The 13,860-nt window shown below is 41.6% G+C and overlaps 1 protein-coding gene across 2 annotated transcripts in view; it reads right to left on the minus strand.

Moving 5' to 3' along the window:
- Positions 1–13,860, minus strand: part of lingo1a (leucine rich repeat and Ig domain containing 1a) — an 85,339-nt gene that overhangs the window by 15,216 nt on the left and 56,263 nt on the right. Inside the window, exon 1 of one of the 2 annotated variants that reach the window (XM_028959402.1) lies at positions 7,993–8,255. The exons of the other annotated variant lie outside the window; for it this stretch is intronic. The gene's annotated coding sequence lies outside the window, so the exon portion shown is untranslated. Of the gene's footprint in view, positions 1–7,992; positions 8,256–13,860 lie in introns of those variants that run through there. 2 annotated transcript variants of the gene reach the window in all.

A 13,860-nucleotide genomic window follows, 5' to 3' on the forward strand; every position in this document is an offset into this window, starting at 1 on the left:
GGGGGAATATGATTAGGAGTTTGTCTCTGAAGCCTAAATAAAGTCACACTCAGCCAAGGTCCCCAACTACCTTTCACCTGTAGTGAGCAATGAGAGACACAGGACTGCTGACCCTTGTATTTTTCTAAAGATTGTTCATGAAAAGCAATAACAAATATCCATAAATATCCTTGATATTTAAACATAAAGCTCGTGGGAGTGTAATGGGTAATTACAGACCAAATTAGCTGCCTTGGTTTCCTCCTCCCCCAGTCCCCCCTTTCTACTCCACTATACAAGATTTTTGCTGTTTTTTGGGAAATCCTTGTTCTTAAGGAAGCCAAATTTGACACTGGAAATCTATATCATGTATTTTCACATATACCTGCAACAAGGTGACCATGAGCAGGTACACTTCGCCTTCACATCTGACAGCACAAATCCCCCAAGTATCACTTGTGAGGTGCAACATGCACAGTAGTTTTGGGAGCACAGAGAGATGTGAAAGCAGGGCTGGGTGATATCGCAAAAAAAAAGATCACAATATCCTTTCTAACTATTCGATTTATTTCAGTTGATTTTTATTACATTTTTTTCTGATATTACCAAACTGAAACTTTTCTTACACAGCAGTTTCCTTTGCTCCACATAACTTTGGTCATAACCAAAGGGGTGACAAGACATAATTTTTTTCCTTGGACATTGTGGAAATTGTGTTCGTCCAGGTTTTTAGAATTGTCAGGGTGTTTGAGCTGCTTACAAATCATCACGTTATGGCTATCCTACACGCCCTACACACCTATTCACTTCCATTGACCCTAGTGGATCAGTTTCCTGCCCGCTTCTGCTAGTTGAAGTTGAAGATCATATACAACAACAGCACTAGAATGCCAAACTAAATGTATAAATTGACACCATCATCTCAGTATGTGCTTACTGAGGTTTAACAAACACATTCATCTTTTAAAAATGTGTTAAAAATGTTGGCAGCAAAGAAAAAATACATAAATATTCATTTTACCCCCACAAAGTTTTGAGCCACTGATGCAGCATTAACTTGCAATGCAGGAAATAAAGATCCCGACTCTTGAATCACTTGCCCCCCTTTGGTAGCCTTCCAGAGGTAAAACGGGATAAACGGGACTGTCTCTTGGTTTGCCTTATTGCTTTCTTCTGACTTATTAACAGCATAGCAAAGACTGGGTGGAATAATGCAAGAGATTAAAAATAAATTATTTGATCCGATCAAGACAGGGGAAATTGTGTTAAGAGAGATTAATCCACAGACTCCCTTTTTTAACATGGCTCATCACCAATTTTACAGAGCCCATTACTTGTCACCTGGTGTAAAAATGTACAGGTCGATATGATACATGGCTAATGTCTCATCCTGTGTGTAGTTGTGTGATTTTTTTTAATCGGCCACACGTTGTAGTCACACCTCCGGAATCACGGATGAGCCCGGGAGCGTATGGTAGCTCCTATCACTCTGCAGAAGCCCATAAACCTGACCTTGTCCTCTGAGACCCATCACAGCCCAACCCTTTGCACTTGTGCAAAGCAGGAAAAAAGCTCTAGAGCCAGACAAGGTCAAATCGTGCCTCGTTTTTGTCCCTTTGATCGATGCAGTCTTTTTATCAAATCATCCCATTTCCATGCATCAACATATATTGATTCAACTATTAAAGTCATAGATGGTCCTCTGATTCTCAGCGAAATAAATACATAAGTAAAAAAACTAATGGAGATTTCCTGACCCAAAGCTTTTTGATATGCCTTCACACATTCAGAGAAATCACATTCATTATCGCAGAGCATTTTGGCTGTTTTCTCAGTAAGGGCAGACAGGTCTCAGTCCTGCAACCACGACGGTTTAACACGATCAGTGCATCCCTACCCAGGCCCTTAGACCCTAAGTTGGACTAAGTGGTTATGGAAAGTGATATATATATATATATATATATAAAACAAAATCTTTTTTTTTTTGTGTGTTAATGCTGCACCCAAGTCCAAGATCTCACCTGTTGACTGGTTTAATACCCTTCTGAGTGTGGGTGTGAACAGTTTAGTGTCATTCAAAGACAAGCAATGCAGACACAACCCTGCATCACGCTTTCTCTCTCTACCAGGACCTACCAATCTCACCAGAGGCAGTCTTCCCAAAGGTTTTTGTGTTTGCTGTTGCCACAAAAGAAACAGGTCCATTGCCTCCTAACTAAGCTGTCTGAAAGGCTGAGATCTAGGAGGATTACTGAGCTGACGGGATGTGGCGCCTTCATCCGCAGCTCAGTTTCGCTGAGCGTTCAACCTTTCCTCTGTGTCATCCGACACTGAGAAAGAAAAAAAAAAAAGAAAAAGGCCATTATGCTCAGATTGGTCTGGCTGTACGGGTGATACTGCCGGTCAGATCAGCTATCTGATAATGACATGTTCATCTCAGAGCTTCTCGTGGAGGCCACCACTGGTAACCAGACACCAGATTTCTCTGTATTTTTTATGCATGTATTTGTGTGGACTGCAGACGTGTACAGCTGTAATATTTCTATTTTTGCAGCAGCCAGCGGAATACAGCAGATAATCTATATGTCCCAGTTTGCCAGCTTACCACTGAATGACATGGAGAGTCCACAACAAAACAAAATAATAAAAAAAAAATAATAGCAATAATAAAGCTTGTAATGTGGAAAATCTTGTAATGTGTGGTGTTGTGCTCTGTTCTTTTCACAGGGAAGAGAATCCTCAGACCGAGCTTGAGGCACGCTAATGAATGACTAAAACGGTCTCTTTTGGGTTGTTCAGATGAAGCCCTGGGAAAGAATTAAAAGCCCTGCACATTGTTCATTGGAAGAAAAAAATAATAAAACAAAGGCCACATTATGGCCACATGCAAGGACTGAGGATGCCTCTGTTAACAAACCCATTCAAATGGGAAACACTCTGAACCTTTGAAAGGGTCTCTGGGTAAAAGTGGCTTGATGTGCATTAAAAAACATAACAATTATCAGACTAGCTGCATTTCCAAGTACCAGGAAGGGGTCCCATTTCCGTGCTTACGAAACCCTTAATGTAGTTCTAATATGATTATCGGACTTTAATGGCTTCTCCTAATGGCCGACACGATCTGAGATCCTGTGGAAAAATTCTATCCCTTGGTTGCATTAAGGGCAGGTGAGACAAAGATGCCACAAGGAAAGGCCATAGACTATCCAAAGAATCCTTTCCATAGTACACAGTGAGAACGTGTATTGAATATCACAGTTAAGAATAGATCTAGATACTATCACGGGTCTGTGACGGTATCTACATTAATCATCATTATAACAATTACATGCTAGCATTCGCTACAATTCTACTATGCAGAAATGCTCCTTGAAGAAAACTATATTGCATTATTTAAAAAGAAAAGGGCGTGTATGAGTCACATACACAGACAAACGTCGCGTTATGATTGCCAGACAGAATACATATTTATAATGTACTATTTTTTAACGTCACATATCTGGTGCTTAGGCACAGCGGGAGGGGGTGCGGGGTGGGAGAAAAGCACAGTTTTATTTGAGTCAGGAGCCGCAACCATACATCTCATCCGCTGTTTAGTCTGTCACTCAAGTATGAAGTATGAGTCAGTGAAGTGGCTATTCGGCCCAGGCGTTTATGGCCATTGATGGTCTCTCTGTGACAACAGGCAGAAGGGTCATCATAACTGGGCTAAATGGGGGCATAGATGGGCTCTCGGAACTGAATGCGGGACTCCAATCACCCGCAACTTATTTTGGAGGCTATTGTTCTTCATAAGGAACTGTAAAGTCGTAAAAGTCGAGGCCCACGACAACATCTAATGAGTATCTGGCAGTCACAGGCATCAACATGGGCCCACTTATGTATTTCACATCTACTTCGGCAACCCATGTCACTGTAAGCTGTCTCTGCCACAATGCCTGTGGGAATCCAAATATGGGACTTTTTTTTTTTTTTTTTGCTTATTTGTTTGTCATGTTTGCACTAAACAAATGTTGAAACGATAATGAATATTGATGCCGTCACAGAAATATATTTACTGCTGGGCACATATCAATGTGGCCGCAACAGATAAATAAACAAATCTAATTAGGAACTCCATGCGCGGGGCGATGCTTACTTCAGCTACTTCCCTCTGAGCGCAATCTGGCCCCACCTAACATAATTTACAAGCCCCGCACCCCAGATCCGCCACTGAAACGCACGTCAATCATCACATCCTCCAAATGTTGCCTTCATTTATCTTCGCAAAAGCGCCACTGCATATGCAGCATACTGATTCCACGGCATGGAGGGAGACATTTCATATAAACAAAGCCACACACGAAAAAAAAAACATGCCCTTCAACATCCTCCAATCTGCTGAGATGTCAGGCTCTGGGCTCTTTCTTGGTGCATCTTGAACAGTTCACAAATCGAAACCAGCACCAAAATCTTCCTTGTCTGTTCACTGCATTGTAATGTAATGCTAGGGCTGATGACATAAATAAAATATATATATTTCTATGTATTCAATGTAGTTCTGCTCATGACATTTTTTTATTAATAAAAAAAAATACAACTTGGTGTTTTTTTGGATCATCATTCCAGAAAAAAAATGCCTATTTAGCCTGTATCAGGGTTCAGTTAGAATTGATTTCTCCCAAATCGAGTGATTATCTAATTTATATCTCAGTTATCATTAATATCTAATTAGGGCTAGGGCTATTTTATTAAGACTAGAGTTTCCAATAAAGTTTTCCCAGCATGCTTTCCTGCACAGCACTAATGATGGATAATGATGCATGACTTTGTATGTTTATTCAATTATAAAATAATAAGTAGGGCCGCAATTAGCTTCTATTGTCTAAAAAAACATTCATTTTTTTTATTTTAGCAAATTAAAAAGAAGACACATTCTGAATAAATCTCACAATGATTAAGCAGATTCCCCGTATAACATTGGCACTTTAAGACTAATACTTATAAAATGTAATACAATATTGCATCAGCATATCACTCATCAGTATGTGAAAAGACAGAAAAGACTGAACTTTGATGACAAATGAACATTCAAATGAAAGGCTGAGTTTTACATATACTTGAGTGGAAATAAAACCGCACACACGCCTTCAGGAGTCGCCTGATGAATATTGACATTTTTAAAGGCCTATTGTTTGAAACCTTGGGCAGTACAAGGATGTGCATACATTTCAATTTTGGAAAACTGTGTTTAAAGGGTAGCTTGAAGGTCCTGGAAAAATGTCCATCTCAATACCACATGCAAAAGATAAATATATAATAATAGCAAGTTTTTCTTTTGTGAGTTTCTTTTCTAGCATTTCCAGCTGATTCCTCCTTCAGGCCATTATGTCTACTGCATATCCTCATTGCCTCTTGGCATGTCCCAAGGATTCAGTCCAGTGCGTCTCGATAATTAACATTGTGAAATTGTGTGCAATCTGACTTTTACAACAGATTTTTTCCCCTCAGCGGCACATCAGAACACCTTATTAACGTTAAAACAATGCTATTTTTAAAAAGCAACAGCCAACCGATGAAAGTCGCTGCTTCAGTTTATCCGGGCCATGCTTCCAGACGTATAAACTTAACATCAAGATAGGAAGCACAATTCCAATCGGGTCTCAGAATCAATTTTTCTCCCCTCTCGACAGGCTGCTGGCATAAATGCCAGCTATGCAAAACGAATGGATCAAATAATAGTCATTCAGCGGGGCTCTTACCTCCAGCATGGAACATTTCATTTAAAGATTATCGAGTAAGCTGCTCTTTTTTTTATGTGACCCTCTATGTGACAACAGCCATTCAGCTTCAAGGTGGTGCCACCGCTTTCTGAGAAACTTTAATGCTGATATTCAAAAAACATCACACTTTCTAAAATGCATGAAATGTTCCTCCGTTTTCTATCAGCCTAGCTGATTATTTCGAGGCAGGGAAGGGGAAAAAAGAAATATCTATACAGTCGCTTAACCTTGGTTCAACAGGGAACATAAAGTGGCGGAATAAACAGCAGTCTCCCGGAGACATGTTCTGAGACAAACATTCGGCATCATTCCGCGTGGCGAGTCACGCTGGATTCTCATGGCTGGAGTCCAGCGCGTGGACATGAAGCACGACATCTTCCAAAGGACGTGGCCCCCGGGCCCTTGGTGCCGCACGGGTGTCCATTTGGAGACACTTCACATGGCGAACGCTGCTGCTGTGATTCAAAGAGAGGCCACCAAGGACGAATAAAACAGTGGGGCGCATCAAGCCTCCGGCTTAACAGACAGAAAAAATGAAAAGGAGAGGGCAAGACGGAGAGGGGGGGGGTCCACAGATCAATCCACACCCTATCCTTTTTTTTTTTTTAGTCAACGTCTGTGTTAATTGGCAGACCGAGTGGCTTAAAAAAAAAAAATGTTGTGTCATCATGGAATTACGAATGATGGCCTTCACACAAGGGACTTCGTCAGCAGGGCAGAAGGTGTGAATTTGGCACGGAGGAGTTTCTAAGACACTAACCCACTTGGGAGACTAAAGAGACAAGCCCCGTGGATGTGCCATTACATCAGCTCCTTCTTTTCAGATGGGACGGTGGGCCCATTTAATATTAATGCTCAGCAGGTAAACACCATCCAGATCACTACCTGGATCTTTTTATCCTAAATACGCAGCCTATTAACTCCAATTTATGAATGTTTATTAGTTATTCTATGCACATAAATATACAAAAAAATTGGCCATCCACCTAATAGACTGATCCCAACATATGAAGTCTTGTTTTAAAGGTTGCGGTAATGCATTTGTATCCGGAAGTACTTTGCATGTAGGTGTTTACTGTGCTGCACAATAAATGGGTTTGATTTCATCCAAATCACCCTAATAACATTTTTTACCCTGGTTAAACAGGTCAACTGGTGGACTAGGGGGTCTTGGTTTTAGATCTTTTGTGTTTTTCAGTTTATACTTGTCATTAATCATTGGTTGTATTGGCGTGACACTTTGCCAGGTTGGCAGCGTAGCCTCGAGCGGTTTGCCGGGCGCTGTTTTGGCGTCTGGCGAGCGTGTGCGTGCATGCGCCATCATTGACATGCAGCACCGCAGCAAGGTCACCAGTCCGCCGTCGGTGAATGAAGGCAGGTGCTGAGGTCGCCGTCGCCGCGTCTTCATTGATTTAGCATCCTGCGTGGAAGCTGGCGGTTCAATCATCTCGACAGACGGGAACACACACACACACACACACACACAGTAATAAAACACAGCAAAACCGACTCTGCCACACCCTACACAACTCTGATTTCATCAATACTGAGATGCTGGTAAATTGCCGTGTCCTTTAAAAGAAAATTAATAATAAAAAAAAAAACGAACTGATTAAAGATCTGTTAGTAAATGTAAATACTTATAGAAAAATGTGTGTGTGTGCGTGTGTGTGTGTGCATGCGTTGGGGGGATGGATTGAAGAATGTGCGCGCTGCCAGAAGGGGCTGGAGGAGACGGAGAACCTGGCGCACGACACCTCTTCTTCATCATCATCATCATCATCTTCATCTTCTCTGTACGGGAATAAACGCGGCGCGCGCCCACCCCGCGTGCAGTTATGTATTTTTTTCACATATTCGCGAGGTGAAAGCCGCAAACAACACTCCCCGGTCTCCCCGAAGCTCCTCTACAGCCTAATCCACGATGACGACTTCTTTTTTAATGGATTTATTGCCTCTGATCCGACCCGGCTCCTGACGCGACGCACTCCTTTTTATTTCTATCTTATTTATAACAAACACGCGCGTCCGCGATGAAACGGGGAAATAACGGTTCATCAGAGCCGCTTCCCGTGATGGAAGTGCAGACCGGACCTCGACGTTATTAAACGATAATCCCGCCACTCCATAACTTGCAGCATCCGGTCCGATCGGCGTCTGTAGAATACGACACTGGAATATTCCCAGCGCACACACCTGCTTCAGTTCCCCAGCCCCACCTGCCGCAGTGCTTTCCGGGCTCGGTACTCACCTAAAGCTCCTAGTAAGCATGTCCTCGCACATCTCCGGCGCAACTCCCGCTTCAGGCGAGCTGGGAGGGAAACTCTCTCCGGTCCATGGCCGAAAAAAAAAACCCAATTCTGCTAATAAACGTGGTCGCTCCCCACCGTGTTCCGGCGGCGGCCGCGCACGATCATGCTGTCGGTGTCCCTCCGACCGGGGCAGGACTTCCAGGCGGGAGAGGAGGGCGGGCAGCGACTCCCACTCATCCGCAGCGAAGCAGACAGAGCGCACGCACGCACGCACGCACGCACGCTCGCTCGCTCCACTCGGAGCTGCGCGGGTCGGGAGAAGGTTTGGGGGTGGGGGACGAGGGCTGAAACGCAGTCGGCAAAAAAAAAAACCTTCCTTTTCCAGTAATTTCTTAAATGCACCTGAACCTTGGGGAGAACTTGAAAGGTTAAAGGTGAATTAATCGAATGTGCATTTTGCATACACTGACTGAGCTGCTGATTATAAACCTTTAATCATAACTCAGGCGTTGCAGTGGGGAGACTCCGGGGCCAATTTTTCGTCGAGAAGCGGCAGCAGTACCTCCATTTGAGGAGCTGGTGGCACTGTGGGCCTCCACCAGCAGCCAGATGCATCTCCCCCCACTCCCACTCTACTCCGCTGCATGCAAAACAATGTGCAATGCGATGAGAGAGAGCTGGTGGTCCACCAGAATGTATGCTCCTGCATGAAGTTGATGTCGAGAGCAGGCTGGCTGGATGCTATTAAACCGGCGGTGGCATTTATCTTCATGAATAACCAAAATTTCCCTTTAATACATCACCGTGCGTAAGACACGTGGCTAGTGAAGCAACCAGTTACATGAGAATATCATTATCATCAGTTCATGCATGGTCAGGGGCCGGTGGCTCTGTGGACGAAGCCTCGTTTTAAAACGCTATTCGCTCGAGAGCGAGGGGCAACAGACTGGGGTTTTTAAATCACTCTACACGCGTGAGCTTCTGGAGTAATATCACAGCCGGGCCAGGCCCACTCTCACCGGCACATGAGGCACTAAAACGAAATGCTGCTGTTGGGGACACGGGAGACCACTTTGAATGCTGAAAGACCATTGGGAGGGAACACCCAAGCATGATCCATGTGTTCAGTTTCCATGAATCCAGTTATTTCTCGCTGGACCACACACCTTTATTTCACCTTTCCACATTCTCAGGAATTCTGCAGATTATGTTTAAAGACCTTTTTCATGTCAAAAAGACATTGAAAACACATTTTCATCACAAATTTAATAAGAGTCTGAAAAGTGTTGATCTACAATTACTTATGAAATCTACAAGTATATTCAAATTTACCAAACCGGATCAGTTTTCATCAGTTTTCAAGATTTCATTGCATTTTCAGGACTTTTGCTTTAATGTGTATAATATATAGCACTTTAATTGCCATTGATCAAGCACTATCCTTCAACTCATTTCCATTATCGGTGGTGTGGTGTGGTGGAGTTGCCACATTTTAAGGGACAACTGGGCGATGGCCTTTTCTTTCACAATTTTTCTATTTTGCATGCAACTCCAACACCTTCATGTCATCACGACAACTTTTAATGTCTTCTTTTGTGTCTTGTTTTAGCCAAACATTCTAGATTCTCCTTACAACATATCAACAAATGCAAACAAAATGCTACGAAAGGGTGAAATCCCTGTGTTGATTCCCCTCTGTTATCATGTTAGCGTTAGGGTTCTGTGCCAGTGTTGTATATAGTTTGTGTGTGTTTGTGCGTGTGCACAAATTGTCCACGTTTCTTCCCTCCAGACGGGAAGGTGACAAGCGAGAAGGAGTCACTTATATTTCACTCAAATTGGCAAGGTCCAAGGTATAGTGAACAAGGTGGAAACTCCCACTTCAGGTGTTTATTCCAGGAATCTACTCAATAATACAGAATAGCATGAAATACAATGGCTACATGGGCAAACCTCTGAATTCCTTGTGTTTTTAAATGAACCCTCTGCCAAACTACACAGAGCTCTGAAAACCTCCCTAGATGATCAATAGCAACAGGGTCTCCACACCTTCTGTTCACTAAATGTTCTAATGGCTTCAAAATGCATACCTGTCTCTGTGGACATTCCATTTATGAGAAACAGACAGACACTTAAAAGTAAGTATCCAGTGATTATGCCTTTTCTAATGAGAAAATGCTCATTGGCTACTATTATTGCACTTTATTACTCTGGCTGCATGGCCAGAGCAACAATTACTTTGACAAGGTAATGAAGGATAGAGAAAATAAGGTGTCATCTAAATAAAAAGCAAGCAACCTCAAGGCAGCAGTATTATCCAGGGACATGTCCTCGCCCTCAGCTAGGTTTCTTTACCGATGTTTACCTGCTGGTATGCAAAGTGCTGCAGTTTAATTTTCCTTCAGTTCCCAGAGAGTCTGATAAATGTCTTCTCACTCTATTCATGGCCTTTGAAACATTGTCTGCACTTATTTTTTTTCCCCCTCTGCAAGGCACAAGTCATTGGCCTTCCCTGTCATCAACGTATTGCGAGGACAATAGCTTTATGACACCAGGCTTTCCTGTAGAGAGACTTTTCTTTGGCAGGATCCAACCACAGTGCTTATCAACTCTGTGACCAAATCGAATCTCATCCCTTTGTTTTACAAGCTTAGGTTGTGTGGGGGAAGATGGGAGGTGGATTTGCACGCCACTTTAAATGACAAAGAAGTCATTTTGGACATTTAGGTGCTAAAGCAAGACAACATATCTACAAAATGACCTCCAAAGGGCATCGAGATAAAGGATTTACTGTTATTGTAGTATCTTGCTGCATTGGTAGTAGAATTTGGAAATGTGTTTGATTTATATGAAAAGTCTTGCTGATTGGCTGACTAGAATTTAATGGTCTTGTTGTGGAACAGTTTTATAGAGTTTTATAGAGTAAACAGATGTTTACAACCGTTTGTGCCATTTTCTGCAAGTTAATCATATGCTATCTCAGATATCTCTTTATCTGCAAATGCATATCACTTTCAAAGCAGACTCAAAGTTGTCATGAACTCAGGTTGAGTCCTATTGAGTCCCTTGACAGACCAAAGTTTCCAGGCTGAGTAATTATCTTAAGACACAGAGCTGCAACACTATTGGTCCAGAAAAAAAGTCACAAAGTCTAATTTTGTTTGACCGCCTTTCGCCTTGATTATGGCACGCATTCACTGTGGCACTGTATCGATGAGCTTCTACAATGTCACAACATTCATTTCCATCACCCTGGACTCACCAGACCACATGATTCAATCTTTATGCTTCCAAGCAAGTTGAAGCCAATTAGCTCCACTGATCAGTGGTTTTTCTTAAAGCTATAGAGCTGTTTAGTCTAAATTTCTTGAGTTTCCTTTGTATTGTGCATGTAAAATTTTTGATATTGTCTATGTTGGACATTTTTACAATTCCAACTTGTATTTTACAAATACAAGTAGTTTATACAATCTCCTTAGATGTTTTCTTTGATGCATGAACATATTTTAACATATTTTATCACTACTACAGGAGTGCCATCTGACATGATAATATAAGAAAAAAGAAGCTTCTCACTGGATCAGTTTGGACAGACTGTGACAGTTTTTTTTTTTAAAGACTGTGTATTATACAGCTGTAGGCTATTACATTTACGGAATTTATCAGACTTTCAACTAGTAGTTACAGGGACAGTCCCCCTGGAGCAACTTAGGGTTAAGAGTCTTGCTCAGGGACACAATGGTATTAAGTGCAATTTGAACCTGGGTTTTCTGGTTCATAGGCGAGTGTGTTACCCACTAGGCTACTAGAACCTTCGTTATCCCGTATTATCCACCGATATTATCATTCATGTCATTACATCTCATTAGTTATGATCATTTAAAGTGCTACATTTAGGTTTAGGAAGTTAGTCTTGAAAGTAAGTTGCTTTCTGTTACTGGAGAACACTTGGTTTGACTTTTCTGATTCAGGGAGAACTTGCAGATGCAAAATCTTCTTTTAATTAATCTGAGCATAGGACTTAAATGAGTAAACCTGAATTCACTTTAACCTGTGTAATTGCAATAGAGGTCACCAATACCATAAAAAAGGATAAATTGTTGCTCCAGCCTCTGACAGCTGTGGAGCTCCTGTGTAAAACTGCTAGTGTCCTCTCACATGCAGACAAGAAATGCCAAACTTGCTCTGGTGGCCTAGTGGGTAAGGAAACAGCTCCTTAATTGGAAGATTGCTGGTTCAAATCCCATAGCGCCAAGGTGCCAATGAGGTCCCCTTGACCAAGGTACCATCCCCAGACATTGCTGTAGTAGTAGTAGTGCCTACTACTCACTAAGGGGTGATGCAGGGTTAAACTTCACTTTTACTTTAAAGCTCTGTTTCAAGCATCAGTTGCATGTTGTGGTATGGTGTTATCTCTACAATTAGATAGAACTGCGTGCCAGATACCACATATACCAGATATTTGCAACCTGTTCTATCTCACCTCTACAGACCTTTTCAGTCTTTTCTGGAATGGGCTGTTGTACTAAACATGCTTTAAGTTGTGATGTGGTGCCTCCAAGAGTCGCACTGTTTTCCGGCACATTCCACAGAACAGAACTCTTTCATGTTCTTCAAACCAATCTTGCACATTCCTAAATAATAGTGTGGGAGGGAAGCAGGGCTGACAGACATGTGCCATCAGGGAATACTATTACCATGAAGTGTGTGTGTGTGTGTGTGTGTGTGTGTGTGTGTGTGGTTTGCAGCATGTCAAAGTAACACCCACATGAATCACAGGGGCTGTTCCAGAGAGAACCATGGCTGCAGGCCTGCTGGAATTCTCACCAGTATGTGTTGTCGTGTAACTAGACAAACACACACACACATGCACACATGGCCACCAACATGGATTAAAAATAAACGTGATTCATAAAGACCAGGCCACCCTCATTAATTGATCTGTTGTCCAGTTCTGAGGGTCAGGTATTTCTGGTTGGATGTTTTGCTGGTGGACTGGGGTTTGTATGGTCACACTGAGTTCAGCTTCTGACCCCTTTCTGTTTTTTAATCAATTGATTTTTCTGGGGTAATCATTCACATGCTTGCTTCTTCATTTGGCCACATTCAATATGTAGTAACAACTGCTAACCTGCTGAGTTGGCAATGCTCTGCCATGGTTGACCTGCATAACTATCTGGTCCTTACATTTGTGTATTTGGTCTTCATATTTCCTGCCTGTTCATTTAAATCTTGGGACTTGTGACAAGATTTAAAGCTTGTATATATTTCTTATTACAGACATTATTAAATGTTTGTGAGAGAAGAATGAGTAATATTTATTTATTTAATTTATCTTTATCATTTATATTGATTTGTCTATTGTCTATGATTGATTAAATTTAGGGGCATTTATTGATAGTATTTAAATACCATTTTCTTTTAATTAGAAAGGGCTAGGTTAATTTCATTACATTTCATTCCACTTTAATTATGTAATGCTGTGTAGTACTTAGTTTTCTACATAGAGACAAATCCTCTGCAAATTACACATCCAAGCCATATTCTTGGAGGTCTGCAGTCAGAGAATACAGACCTTCTTCTAACATTTGAGTTTTCAGTAACTGAAGATGCATGTTTTCTATTTTGTTCTGATTTGCCTAGCCCAAAAAGAAATTAAACTGATTCTTCATAATGCCAATTAACCATGATAACAAGTCGGTTTGAGTGTGTGAGTGTAAATGAGCTGATATATCTATTTTTAGTTACTTAAATGTTTGTTTTTTTTAATGTTTAGAGAACAGTTCTTCTTTTTGACAAGTATGGAACTATACATATTAGAGGAAATGCATTGTTTTTTCACAGTATCTCACAATATATACACACTG

Source organism: Denticeps clupeoides, chromosome 17 (assembly GCF_900700375.1).
Source record: "Denticeps clupeoides chromosome 17, fDenClu1.1, whole genome shotgun sequence".
Classification (NCBI taxonomy): domain Eukaryota; kingdom Metazoa; phylum Chordata; class Actinopteri; order Clupeiformes; family Denticipitidae; genus Denticeps; species Denticeps clupeoides.